The sequence below is a fragment of the Carassius auratus genome, unplaced genomic scaffold, assembly GCF_003368295.1.
Source record: "Carassius auratus strain Wakin unplaced genomic scaffold, ASM336829v1 scaf_tig00017182, whole genome shotgun sequence".
NCBI lineage: Eukaryota > Metazoa > Chordata > Actinopteri > Cypriniformes > Cyprinidae > Carassius > Carassius auratus.
Window position 1 is genome coordinate 41483 of NW_020524750.1, and position 15796 is coordinate 57278.

At 34.8% G+C, this 15796-nt stretch overlaps 1 pseudogene; it reads left to right on the forward strand.

Annotated features, from left to right (window-relative positions):
* The window catches only part of LOC113075563 (cadherin-22-like), a 45647-nt pseudogene extending 38393 nt beyond the window's left edge, over positions 1-7254 (forward strand).
* Positions 7255-15796: the final 8542 nt, after the last annotated feature.

Genomic DNA, 15796 nt, shown 5'->3' on the forward strand with positions numbered 1-15796 from the left:
ATATATATATATATATATATATATATATATATATATATATATATATATAGAGATATATATATATATCTATATATATATATATATATATATATATATATATATATATATATATTTAGCCTATTTTAGTCAGTTGGAATCCAAATGCAATCAATATTTGCAAGCCACAGAGGATCATTTCATGCAATAATGTAAATACAGTAAAACCGCAATTCCCTGGCATCCACTCACAAATCTCTAGTTGTTGGTTTTTGCATGGAAAAACATAACTTACATTTATAAAATGTCTAATTTAGTCATTAGTTTTGATGCTCCATGCAAGTATTTGAGTGAAGCACCTCAAAATTGATCTCTAATTAATAATTTTGTTGTCTCAATGGATTTGATCCTGTTCTGAAATGAACATCTTTTGAAAAGTAAGCAGCACAGTGCAGCTGAAAGACAGAAACGGTTGTTAAATCTGTGGTGTCTGAGAGCACAGTTGGCGTGTGAATGTTTGGAAGCACTGAATAGTCGATGATGAACACTGAGAACATTTGCAGGAACCTTCAGATCCCATATAAACAAATACAATTCATAGTCAGAGTATAGTAGAGTATGGAATATTTGTGTTCCAAGTATTCTAGAATATTTTGAGAGCATAGTTCTGTTCGGTTCAGATCTGGTCCTGGCTTCTGATTGGTCAATAGCAAGTTTTTTTTTTTTTTTTTTTTTTTTTTTATGTAAGTTTAATTGAATTTAATTGAGTTTAATTTTATATAAAATTGTTTTAGTCTATTCTATTTCAATGGAATCATATATATATATATATATATATATATATATATATATATATATATATATATTCGTGTGTGTGTGTGTGTGTGTGTGTGTATGTGTGTTTGTTATTGTATTTAATATTTTATTCTTATTTCTATTTCTTTTTTAGTCTAAATGTAATTGAAACTTGTTTTTGGAAATATCATTTACAGTAGTATTATTGTATGTCCTATTCTACTCTACTTTCCGGTCCTGGCTTCTGATTGGTCAGTTTTCAAATAACAGCCTGTGATACCTTATTCCTTTATATTGTTATATGAATTGTTCTATACATTTCATTTAGTTTCAAGAGTCTCTAGACTAGTCTAGATTAATCTATTCTGTTCTTTTTCTAGTCTAGTCTAGATGTAATCCAAAGTTTCAGCAGTACTGTATGTCTCCAGTGCACAGATCGGACAGATCTCATGACGTTGGAAGGAAGCGGGTGTCCCTCGCCTTCCTTGAACGCCGCACCGTTCCTATTAGATCAATTTGTGGTATGATAAGGAGGGAATGAAAACAAATTTCTGCCTAATTATCTTCAAACAAACAACCCCTCCATCAGTTCATTCGGAGGGTGACGTGATAAATCCATTTGGGCGCAGCATGGCATCTGCACACATCCGTCCCAATTACCGCCCATCTGCCATGATGGGAGTCCTGGCCACCCGCCGCCCAACGATAAATTAGCAGTCTTGTCATGTCCGCTTAACCGAACATCTGCACGGTAAGGAGTCGCTACATGTTTCACAAGGGCAGGTGTGTGATGTGCTCCTTCACCCGAAAACTTCAACGCGACCGTGACATTCGCAGCTCATTCCAGATCTAGTGGATAAAGTTTGTAGGTTGTTGGGAATCCAAATTGTTAGTAGAGGGGTGCAATTTTTATCGTCTGTGATAATATTGTTATTTGTTGTTTTAACAATATGCAAGCTGGTATTATCACTTATGTCACTCACTTTGCATAAAACGTTAAATATTGCACAAGGCATTTTCCTGAATGTGTGTGAGCACGATCACTAAATATTGTTTAATTGTCTTAAAAAATGTGAAGATGTTTTTGTCAATATCGCACACCCCTGGTGGTAAGACCTTCTAATAATTTCTTGTTCATTCTAAATCAAGCTATGCAATCGATGCATGCAATCCTTTAATGTGTCTTGAGGCTAGTCTGCATGCGTGCATCATGCACTGCAAATGCTGTCTGTGTAACTCAATTCACTTTACCTGGCTCAGAGCCATTAAGAGTCCTTGATCATGCCAGAATCGAAGAATAACATGAAGGAAGAGCGTGGTCGAAGACTTATCTTCTCGAGGCTCATGGAAAAATACTGAATCAAAGAGCTAGAGAGAGTCTTTGAGGAGTCACACTGTCTATCTGCGGCGTTCTTCCCTCGGGTGTTTCTAGCCATTTGTTGGTGAGTAAACAATTGCGAATCGGCCGATCCCGAATCAGTTATGTAAATTAATATCCCTGCCATCTTTTCTCCTCCGAACATGTTTGGGGTAGATAAACGCTGACAGAAAGTGCTGGCTGAGAGACATAAACAGTAGTAAGTAATCATAAATACTGCTCGCCGGTTTATCCTGTGAAAGCGAAGTTATGCAAATCCAGGTGCAGGCTACGGTTGGTGAATCAGAAATTGCTGTATCTGATTTATTTGTCGTTTCCAGAGAGGGCCAGAGAGTGTTGTTCATTTTCTGCCTTGTTTGTATGCCGCTTTGTCAGTTTTCATATGGTTGGAGCCACTCGTAAAGTTGGACGGATGGTCCACGGTGAGCAAAATTAGCTTCAACTTCACAGCTTGAGCCTTCATAATGCACTCACACTTTAATACACAGTTATGTGTTTCCTTCTACCACAAATGCTATCCATTAAAAAGCTTCCTAGTGCAGTCTGTGCTCCAAATATATGTTTGTTTTTTCTCAAGTACCTTCCTTTTTTGGCTTGCATAACTCTGCTCTGTACCTTTGAAGGTAATAGATTGTGATTGGCTGCGATCGGACGATGCATGGAAATTGACACGTGCCAGGTCAAGCATATCCAATAGGTTTCCTCAGAATCTGTGGTGGTTGATAAGGAAGGCATAAGTGTTAATATTGCTCTTGCAGTATTAAGGATGGGGATTTGATCAAAGCCTGAACAAAGTCTGATATCAAAATGTGACTTTTGTGGCTTGAGTTCGTCTTTGGGATTTAAAAGAGCACATTGAAAATGAGATTCAAATCCCTGTTTAAGCCTGGAAACAGAAAGAACATTTGAAAACGTAGAATGTTATTAATATTTTTTTAATTAAGAAAATTATTTGAAATGTATATCGGATTGTACCCTAGTATTTCTAGATCCTAAGTTTCCAAATGAGCGCCATTTTTCTTTGTTTTTATTTTTTATTTATTTAAAAATATTTTTTTTTCTTTTTGCTGTTATTTTGATATTATGATATGTAATTAAAATATTTTATTGCATTAAAATGCAAAATAAAAGCATTTCCACTAGTGGTCTCAGACTTTTGGACCCCATGATAATTTGACTCTAAAAGTAGATATTTACATATACACTTACATTTATGCATTTAGCAGATGCTTTTATCCAAAGTTACTTACAATAGACCAATATTTCAGATGCAGAAGGTCTGTCTCTCTAAGTCTCTCTCTCTCTGTGTGTGTGTGTGTGTGTGTGTGTCTGTGTGTGTGTGTGTGTGTGTGTGTGTCATATCAGGACACAACTCTGTATAATGACATGGGTATGACACAGGTATTACAAGGAGAGGGTGACTTATGAGGACATAACCCATGTCCCCATTTCTCAAAACACTTATAAATCATACAGAATGAGTTTTTTTGAAAAAGTAAAAATGCACAAAGTTTCCTGTGAGGGTTAGGGTTAGGTGTAGGGTTGGTGTAGGGTTGGTGTAGGGCCATAGAATATACAGTTTCTATATTATAAAAACCATTATGCCTATGGGATGAACACACTTTTCACAAAAACAATTATTTTTATACTTGTTGTTATTTACTTATTGCTTAAAAAACAAAAATTAAGACTGCATTGAAATGAATGTAAATCTGAAGCAGTGTTTCTTAGAATGTGGGATTTTTTGAGCACTTTTAGCTACTTTGTTGCAGTTTTCTATTATTGCATAAACGGTCGTCTGAGAGCTTTCATCCGAGTCATCTGTCCTCAAACGAAAAGATGAAAGAAAATCCTTACCCGACCCCAGACGTTTCCCTCTCAAGAGAAGAACACCAGCCAAGACAATAGCACTCTCATTACATTAATAATTATGTAAAATGGACAGCCTTTGATCAAACATGTGCCTTCATAGAAAACATGCTTAATAAAATATTCAAACGATCATTTATCGAATCTGAAATATGCACCGCAGACATTAAATTGAGTTTATGCATCATTGTTTTTGTATTGTAGCAGGAAATACCCTTTGAAATAATTTTTTGATTTTGGATTTTTTTGAATTTCAAATCAATTTGTGACTATTAGCAGCCAATAGGCATGTAATCCATTACTGATTCCAGTTGCATACAGTACACATTGTAGGTAATGCAATCTAACTACTTTCTGATTAGGATTAAGTATGAATTATGAATAATTTATTGCTATCCTTTGAACAATATTTAATCATGCAATCAATAAAAAAGTAAACTACAAGCTATTCAGGTTGCTGTTTCCACACATTATTATTAATAGTAGTACAGTCTTCAGTACTTCAGCCATGTATATGCATGTTTAGTGTTTATATTTTATCAGCTGTGTGATGGAGAGCAAAAGCATGACAGCAAATTTAATTAAAAGTCTATGTATTGTCCAGCAGATAACAGAGTTGAACATGCTGCGTGCTTCAGTCCACATCATCATAAAACACAATTATGTTGTGAACATGACACTGCATTAAATCTACAGCAAACTACCCGACTTAAACATAGGGTAATTAACATACATTTTAAAATAATTAGCTAAAACAGTGTGGATGCATGATGTTTAATACCTTGGGTGTTGAGAAAACCTCCTATAGTGTAATAACCTACATTGCTAAATTGCTGCTTTTGCCTCCAGTTTTAAGGCTTTTAACAGGTGCATGGATGGAAATAGGTGTTAAATACATCAACGTTCCCCAAACTGGAATTTTATGGCGTTTTATAACCGAAAAGTGTCTGTAAATGTTCCAGTGAACTTTTCTGGCGGTTCGGTTTTAATCTAAACAACACTGACAGATGCAACGCAATAAAGATGCTATACAATTCAGCTGAGATTATGTGTTCATTGATTTATTGAGAGGGATGCTGCTTTTGTTTTCTGACTCATTAATTCATTAAATGAGCCATTGTTTGCCGTTTCAGTTCACGTTTAATTCCTCATTCATATCTGCGCTGCACCTTGCGACGAAGCTTTGTGAACGTCTCATTTATTTGTAATCCTTTCTGCATTTCTCTTCTCAATCACATAATATTGAAGACATTAGATAAATCACTTAATAACCAGTCTCAAATACTCATGAATAATGCAGTCATTTGACTTCACTAAGCTCCGCCTTAAAATGCTATCGACCAATCCTAGCTTAGCAGCTGTTGGTGTGTGGGTAATTATTTGAGAAGTTTAAGCTCTTTCTAATGGATTGTTTTCTAGAGAAAGGATTCTATCCAGTGAGTTTATTATACTGTTGACTGGATATTAAGCACACTTTAGCAAAAACGACATTATTCGGTTTAATCTAATGCATGCAGGAGTAGACAAGAGGGGCGGAGCTTAGCAAAGGATCATTTGTAATAGAAATTGCAGTGAGATTATGTTGTCAAGCATTGCTCTCATGATGCAGTAGTAGAAATGCTACAGAAAGGACAAGTCTCTCATTAAAATTAAGATGTGGTTTGTATGAGTTCCCTCGCTGCATAGCGTTGCCAGGTTGGGTTTGTTAATATCCTCCTCGTGTTGTGGTGTGATCCGCTGAGGAAAGTTGACTTCTGCTGTACAAGAAGCAGCGCAGTTGTTTACTGAAAAGTCAATTTGAGGTTAATGGATTTTCCTTTCGCTGTTTGAAACAATTTAGTTTTTTAATAAGTCATTTTCTTGGAAACTGTGATGCTTGACACCTGCACAAGCTTTGCATATTTTAAAAGAACTGTATTAATTGTCATAATTTTTCATGAAAAATCCTTTAACATTTAAAGCTCCCCTTTAACATTTTTTTCTTCTTCTTCTGAGATTCAGAGGTTAATTTTATTTACTTTCCTCACTGTTGTGATCAGGATTTGCATTTCGAGGTTAAAATCACAAAATGATGCTTGTAATATGTAGTGTTTTTGAAAGACGTCTCTTATGCTTGCCGAGGCTGCGTTTATTAGATCAAAAATACAATAAAAACAGCAATATTGTGAAATATTATTACAATTTAAAATAACAGTTTGCTATGCGATTATACCTTAAAACGTAATTTATTTCTGTGATGCAATGCTGAATTTTCAGCATCATTATTCCAGTCACATGATCTTCAGAAATCGTTCTAATATACTGAATTACTGCCAAAGATACATTTCTTATTATTATCAATGTTAAACAATTGTATGGTATGTGTGAAAACCGTAGTACATTTTTGTTTTTTGTTTTTTACTGTCGCTTTTGATCAATTTAAAGCATGCATGCTGAATAAAAATAGTAAGGGGTTATTTATTTAATTATTGTAGCCTGTGTCTGAAAGTTTCTTTGTATATTTCTTTGTGAAAATCTTTTTGGATTTTATTCATAGCATGATGTCTCTTCTTTTCTTTCCTCTTGTCTTGTTTGTCTGTCGTTGTCCCTAAAGTCCTGGTGCTGCTGATCCTGACCCTCAAGCGTCACAGGAAGGGCCAGCTCATGTCCGAAGATGAGGAAGACATGCGGGACAACGTCATCAAATACAACGACGAGGGCGGAGGCGAGCAGGACACCCAGGCGTACGACATGAGCGCCCTGCGCAGCCACTACGACTTCCCCGAGGTCAAAAACTCCGACTCGGGCCCCGAGCTGCACCCGGTCCCGCAGTGGATCCAGAAGAGAGTGGTAGGAGACGGCGGCCCGGCCGACTTCTCGGTTTTTAAAGGCTACATACGAAAGAAAGTGGAGCAGGCGGATGCAGACTTATCGGTGCCGCCGTACGACTCGTTCCAGACTTATGCATTCGAGGGCAGCAGCTCGCCGGCTCTCTCGCTAAGCTCCATCCGTACGCTGTCCACCACATCAGAGCAGGACTTCTCGTACCTCAGCGATTGGGGGCCGCGCTTCAGGCAGCTGGCGGGATACTACGCCCCGGCCCAGCCGGAGGAAGAAGGGTCCTAGCACCATCCTCTGATCAGCATCCGTATGTTCTCCCTGGAGTTCTGCATTGACGTTGTTTGGATCCCAGTCAATCCTGAGACTGTTATACTTTCTAAAGTGACTTCTCATCTTGTAGAAAAGTTCAGGACAAATATTGAAGGAGAAAAACAACTAGGATGGGTGCTGGGCAAACCTCCAACATCTTCTCACCTGTCAGCGAGAGCAAGAGGAACGGGGCCGTGCCATATGCACCGCGAGGAATACTCATTCTTTGCTTTTTTTTGTAATTTTTTTGCCCATCTGTGGAGATAAATGACTTTAAGTCACCAGGATCCAATGGGAAGATTTTCCAACATTTAAAAAGAACCTTAAATAAATCTGTATTTATTTAAAGAAAGAAAAACTGGAAAAAAAGGAAAACGATATTTATGTATTTATTGCTTTCTATTTATTTATTTATTCATCCTGGCAATGGACTGAAATACACAAATGGAAAATTTGTCAGGGTGACAGACAAGGACTGAATATCCTCAAAAACTAAAACAAAAAGACGAGTTGAGAGGAGTTTGCAAACTATCAGTGACAGTAAATCAGTGTTGAAAATATTTGTATTTATTTTTAAAAAACTCTTTTTGTAAAATACAAAGCATTTCTGCTGTGGAAAAGTAACGGCTGTTGGGGCAAATCTCTCAAAAACATGTCAAAATCACGCTTCACCCCCAAATCAAGAGAATAAAATAAGAAATTATGTTTTGCATGAAGAAGATGAAGTCTGTTTTAAATGTGTTTATGACGATTAAGCATTTTAAGCAACCTCCGAAATTCATCTAGATGTCTCACTTTTATGTGTTTTTCATTATTCTCAGTAAGATTCACTGGACTGAAATATGGTTCAATATTGTTAAATTACGCCAGTTTTTATTGCAGTAATAAAAAATTGGTGAAATGTGCTTAATTGTCATAAAAAATTACGTTACCATATAAGTAGGCTTCACCAGCAAAGTATGATTTAATATTTCTTTCTTTAGATTTTGGAGTGAAATATGATTCTTTGACAGGTTTTGTGAGCATTGGTTTTATCTGTGTTGTGTTGCTTTTCAACTAATTATCCAGATCACTCGTGAATCTTTCCTGTAGAGACCGCTTTCAAGGGGAGTTTTGAAAGACAAGACAACATGGCACAATACACGACAAGAAACAAACGAGGCCATCTGACACCTCCTTTATCCGTTATTTTTTGATATTCCAAAACATACATGTTCACTGATGATTTGTTTCCAGATCGCTTTCCTTTGGGTGATTTGATTGGTTTTTATCTTTCTGTGTTGGGTTGAGGATGATGAACTAGAGACGGGGTGCAGTGGTCGTGTTTTTTCCTGAACCAGCACCCTTAAATGTCCACCCAAAAATGCAGATGTATGGCTAAAAATACGATTGAATTCATCAATAAATATTTACAGTTTTTCAAAGGTTTTCTTGGGTGACTTTGTGGGCCACAGAAGATTGCATAATGGATGATAAATTGCACTAAAAACATGTCCCGGTCACATTTTTAGCCCAAAATCCAGAGAAAAGTGGTCTAAAAAAAGACAGAGAATTATTATTTTTTTTTTTACCTTATTTTAATAATAAATAAACATATTTTGGTTCCAAATTCTCATTCTCATCTCTGTTAAGCATCCTTATTTATTATTATATTTATCCTTATTTGTTTGTTTTGTAACTCTCATTGGTCTCTGTTGTAATTATCATTACTGTAATTCCTTTGTAAAATTCTATAATAAATTTGTTTTTAATAAAAAATTTCACAAATCAATGGAAACCAATGAAATATATCTGTAATGCATAAATAACAATTTAAATATCATAACATATTTTTGCCCTTTACAATAATGCAAATTTTGTGTGAAAATGGTCATTTGGATTAATGCAAAAATTTTATTTAGCTGAAAATGTTACATTCAAGATGTAAATGAGTTTATTTCTTCATCAGATTTGGAGAAATGTTGCACTCTCATTCCGACGGCACCCATTCACCGCAGAGGATCCATTGCTAAGACAGTGATGCAATGCTACATTTTTCCAAATCTGAAGAAGAAACAAACCCATCTTCATCTCAGATGGTCTGAGGTTGACGGTGTTCTCAGTTTTCAGTTTCGGGTGAACTATGGCTTTACTGTCGATGCAAAACCAAGGAAGTGTTGCAATAAACCAACAATGATGCTGAATACAGGGATGTCGCTTTAACACACAGTGAAGCAGCAGATGTTCTCATTTTACTGAAGCTTGTTATTCCTTTCAGCCGCGGCTGCGTGTGATGGATGAGCTCTTATGGCAGTGTATAAACCTACACACGTCAGCGGCCACCCAGAGCAAGACTTTCAAAACACAGCGTTCGTTCAGAATCAAAACACTGATAGGAAGGACATCAAAACAGCCTGCAATTACAATGAAAATGCAAGGCTAATGCAGCCTGAAGAGAGAGAATCATACCGCAGATGATTCATCCAATCACCTCATGTTTTGTTAAAAGGAAAGGGGAAAAGACAGAATGGAATTAGGTGTTCTGTGACCCTGATCTTCATTGACAGTCGTCCATGCGGGATCATTATGCTGTTAAAGGAATGCTGAAGCCCCGAAGCCATAATGAAATCTTCATCAAGTAAATGTCACGGATATGCAGCCACTGACTAATGCAATGACAGACGCCCAAAAGAACAAGAGTGTGTATCGCTCCGAGACAACGTGTGTGTGTGTGTGTGTGTGTGTGTGTTGTCCTCGATGATTAATTTAAAGCACACGGTTTAATTCCTCTGTCAACATTCTCTTGGAAACTAAGTCTAAGCATCGGACTTTGAATTCATGAATTCTTCACATTAATTTGATGCAATCATTAGTAGTGAGATTAATTTGTAATTCTAATTGACAATCATTTTCATTTTATGGCTGATATTTCAGATCAGTGTTGAGGCTATTAGTTAGTATATAGTATTAATTAATATTTTTAATTTGATATTTTCCTTTTTATTTAAGATAATTGTAGTAATTTTGTTGCATGCTTTTAGAATTGTTGTTAGTTTACATTTTTCACATATATTTATTTTACAAATATATTTTTATTTTAAGTCACTTTTATCTAGTTTTTATATTTTATTTATTTCACTGAAAATTTTAAATTTAAAATTTTCCATATATTATTTAAATTTGATATTATTAAATCAACTAAAAAAATATATATATTTTAATAATTTTAGTTTTAATTAACCTCTAATACAACTATCTGATATGAATATGTGAGTTGAGATTAGCATCAGTCCCACAGTGTTGATCCCAGTGATAAAATCAACCAGAACGATTTCTATAATTGATTGTGCACTGAGACACAAAATCTAATCCATCTACAAATACTGACGTTAATTTGACAGAGCAGAACATCATTCAGTGAAAACAGAGCCAGAATGATTGTCTGTGGAGCAAACATAGGTTTCAGATCGAGCGAGTAGAAACTGTTCTGTGTTATCTTCCTTCATGAGAGAAATGATCAGCGTTTGTTTGCTCGATCAGGATTTGTTTGTGAACAATTATAAACGGATATCCATCGAGTCGCTCTGATAGAAGAGCAGAAGAATCATCTACTTGGATACTTAAAGGGACAATAAGTAACTTTTTAGGTATTTTATTATCTAAAATCAATATTTTTATTCATAAATATGCCCTCGATGGTGTACAAATACCTATGCCAATGTTTAAACTAATCCTTGTAAATGAAGAATTTATTATCTTTATATACATGGGACGGGTAGGTCGACGGAGGCGTTTCCACAGCGCGTTTTCGGTCAGAGCCAGAAACGCAGGTGCAGAGCAGTGAGAGGCGCTTGAAACTGCACCGGCAAGTTTAAAAGTCTGGATTGCATTCTTATTATGGACCACATGTGACCGCGCCACAGGAGAAGAAAACATAGTCGCCAAAACAGTCAAAAATAGAACGTAAAAGGAAGCGTGACCGTAGATTACAGAAAACAAGAGTTAATGTCAGGGAAGCTTTTTCTAGGTGGAAAGAGCTAATGCTTGATAAAGATTTGAAAAGAGACGCTGAAGTGGCCAGTTTTCTTCTCGACAGGTAAGTCAGTGTTACAATCTATATTACAATATTTTTTTATATCTAACAATGCACATTATTCACAAAATATAACGAATAAAGAAGACATAACTACTAATTACAATATTTCATGTTTTCCACAGTCAGTAATTCATACTGTAACATTCGTTTGTTAGTTGTCATGTTGCAGTTTGTTTGAAATAACACACCTGTTCACCTGAAGGAAAACTCGACGAAGTGCTATTAGAAGACATCCCGTCAAAGCTTTTTGGTACATATCGCCTTAGATGCAACGCGCATTTGAAAAAGCGAGGCGCTGGAGAGCAAAATTAGTTTGAATGCAAAATACAATTTCACCACTAGATGGGAGTAATTCCTACTTAGTGTCCCTTTAATGTGTTGGACTTGACTAAAAAAACGTACACCTCATCTCAATCTGTGATTTAGTAGGTCTTATGCTTCAGGTGTAGAATCTGATTGGATGAGCTCTGTTTGAAGATGAAGTGCTAAACTAACTAACTAACGTCTAAATTAAAGTTGCATAACTCATTAACACTCAGTAAATAGTTAACTATAATTCAGACCTTCTTAACTCATGATATTTTATTTTATTTTAAAGTTGATGTAAAGAATGGCAAACACAAAACCCTATGTCACATGACCAACAATGCTGATGTTTAAAAAATATTTTTAAAGGAGGTCTTTTATTCTCACCAAGGCTGCATTTATATGATCAAAGATACAGTAAAAACAGTGATAATGTGAAATATTATTACAATTCAAAGTAGCTGTACTCTATGTGAATTTATTGTCAAATATAATTTATTTCTGTGATCAAAGCTGTATTTTCAGCATCATTCCTCCAGTCTTCAGTGTCACGTGATCTTCAGAAATCAGAATAATATGATGATTTGCTGCTCAAGAAACATTTCTGATTATTATCAGTGTTGAAAACAGTCATGCTGCCTAATATTTTTGTGCAAACAGTAATACTTTTTATTTCTAAGGATTTACAGATGAATAGAACGTTTAAAAGAACAGTAAATAAATAATAAAGTTGGGTCTGTTCCTCAAACAAAAACATTATATGACATCAGAAGATAATATATCTTATCGACTACTTTTGGCGCTTTTTTTTTTCTTTCATTCTTTTTTAAGCTAGCTGTTAAAAATCATAATTTGCACTTACAGTTGTTGAACTGAAAACAGTAAACTGGACATTCTTCTAATCATCACCTTATATGTGCACAAAAAAAAAAAAAAAATGCATAAAGTTTTGGAACAAAATGATGGAACGCAAATTATCTTTTTTTTTTTTTTTTTTTTTTTTTTTATATCCCATTTATTGAGCAATATTGGCTGTGATCACATGTTGTTGTTGCTTTTTTATAAAAGCAACAAACCCTTCACCTGTGCTAAAATCACAGTTTCCAGTGACTTATTGATTCAGTATGATTCTCTAATCAGCTTCTAGTGACTGTGGTGAAGTAGTTTTCTCACCTCAAGCACTGTGAGCATTCGTCAGCATTCAGCGATTGTCATGACAGTGCTCTGGACATTTCCAGCACTAATTAACAGTGGCGACATCCACTTTGCAGTTAGATGAAAGAACATAGCAGCCAATTTACACCCTTTACAGCGGCTGTGCAAGCATCATGCACACTAATAAGGGCACAGAGTCAGGGCTGAAGTTTGCGTGCCTCAATTAGCTGGCCATGTTACGCTGTCAGTAATGGAGTAGCCTTTTTTGGGGTTTAATGCATAGAATAAAAAAATTAGTATGATACTAAAATAACCGGTTATAAGCTTAGTGCAAAGATATTTGATTGTGTAGTCCACGTGCCAGTCGAGAATCTAGCACTGAGATGAATGGGAATTCTAATGGATGTCTTTCTCTAGCTATTACAAACTCTTTAGTCAAAATGAAAGTCTGTCAGATGGCTGGATAATGATGTGATTCTGAATGAAACGGAGGAGGAAGTGTGGTAATCTCTGCTGTAAGTATAATCTGCAATGGAAATGCATATGATGTATATTTGCATCCCTGCTGCGTGTGTGTAAAGTGTGTTATTTACTTCATGCTGAGCTTATTTCATAGCTCATCATGTTTGGCAATGCAAGAGACATAAAAATCCAACTGTCAATGCATGCTTTGTTCCTTTAATTCAGCAAGGAACGGGTTCACCATGAGGGATTCTACATCTAAACGCATCTGTTTGCTGCAGCATCAGAAGAGAGGAGCTCGGCTTTTATGAAGACTTAACAAAAAGAGCCACGCACACGCTTCCCTGTTCCTGGAGGGGATAAAAAACCTGTGAATGGGCCACATCTGAAAAACACATCAGCAGTCGACGTGAAATGCTGTTCCCGACCCATTGGACGTCAGTAATGTCACACATTTCTGAGTGAAAGATGCTTTTTAATAATGTAGATTTGATTTGATCTATATCTATTCAGAAAATGTGACATGAGTAGAGAAGAGAAGCTAAAAAGCTTCAGGATTTGTGAATGCTTACGTTACTCATGTGCATGATAAAGCTGCATTTATTTGTTTAAAAATACAAGAAAAACTGTGAAATTGTGAAATATTTTTTCAATTTAAAATAACTGCTTTTTGGTTTAATAAACTGTGAGCTATAATTTATTCCTGTGATCAAAGCTGAGTTTTTAGCATCATTACTTGCAAATGTGCGCTTATGTATAATTTATAAAAGCTGAGCTGAAATGAATTCATATTTGCATCGAATGATGTGTTCTGTATGTATATATATATATATATATATATATATATATATATATATATTTTTTTTTTTTTTTTTTTTTTTTTTTTTTTTTTTTTTTTTTGTGCAGGTGTGAATTCTACTGTTAACTGTGATGTAAATAGGGTTAGGGTTAACACACACACACACACACACTGTTAGCTGTGTACACACACATACACACCTGTTGTTCTACCAGTTTGACCAATTCTCAGTATAATCTGCTTTCTAAATGTTTTCTGACAGATTGCAGTACTGCAGCTTTGTTTTGCATCAAGGCCTTCCTCATTGATACAAAGAATACACACAAAGCCTGTTGGGAGCATCATGCTTCATCTACCCATTGCCCATCAACCTAGTCGTGTGTTACTGATGGGTAAGTGACGTCAGCAACCTTTTAGATCTGAAGTGGTATTTATAATTAATTAATGCATTAATAATGTATTAAATATATAATGTATGAATTAATCTGCTATTTATTAATATGTATTAGTATTACCTGTTTAGTATTTATTTAAAATATTTTTTAAAAATATATAAATTATTAATCAAAATTATATGTGTGTGAATATATATAGTGTGCGTGTGTGTTCTCATATTTATTATATATATATTTCATTTTAATTCCCTATTTGTTTTTCTATTTAATTCAATGTATGTATGTATGTATATATATATATATATATATATATATATATATATATATATATATATATATATATATATATATATATATATATATATATATATATATATATATATATATATACTTACATTTATATTTAGTTAGTTTCATATACAAAACTAATTACATTCTGTAATTTATATATATATATATATATGCATATATTTTCTATTATTAATTATTATTATTATTATTATTATTATTATTTATAAAAATTACAAAAACTGGTTTACATGTTAATATCACCTCCTCAATGACCAGTTCATCCCCAGCAGACATCTATTTTTGTGCACAGACTCAGGTCAGCATTGAAAATATGATTTTGAAAGCAGAATAAGTCACTTGACAATGGATGTAGTTTGATGAAAGCAGAAGCACAAAGTGTCCAGCAAGCACTCTGGAATTCAGGTTCCCATCCACAATGAACGCCCTCAAGATTTATTGTCATATTAATGGAGTTCCCTGCACACTGAACTCCGGTGGGTGGATGGATCTGAGCACATCTGTGGCTGGAAGTGTCAACGCTGCAAAAAACATCAAACCAAATGTTTAATTGCTGACAGACACATGCACATTTGTTTACAGTTGTGCATTAGTGAAAAGTCAGAGCGAGAAATCTGGATCGATATATGGACTAAGAGAGCTGCGCTATAAGTAGCTTTACATCTGCTGCATTAGCCCAGTGTTTTTACCATTCAGTTAGCAAAAGACTGTGATTGATTATAGTTTGTATAATAGCTTTAATATTATAGCTACTGTGTAAAAAAAAAAAGTATTTTTTTTATTAGATTTTAAAAGTCTGTATAGATTTTATAAAGCTTTAGATTTTAGTTTGACTTTTTTTGTTTTACTTATTTTAGTGCTCCAACTTAAAAAATATTAATATATTTTTCCCTGACTAAGGATTTTCATATTCGAATTGGAATTTTGGAATCTTGTTGATATTCGACTGATAGTCGAGTCATATGTTTTGGGGACAGGGCAAAATACATTACCAAGGGTCAAGTCAGACATAATTACTTCAACACACAGGGGACGTGTAACGGGCACCTTGCAGATGGGGAAAATAATGTTTTATGTTTTGATTAAAAGATAGTTAATATTAAACGTCAGGGAAACCCTAATAATAAAACATCATTTTATAATAATAC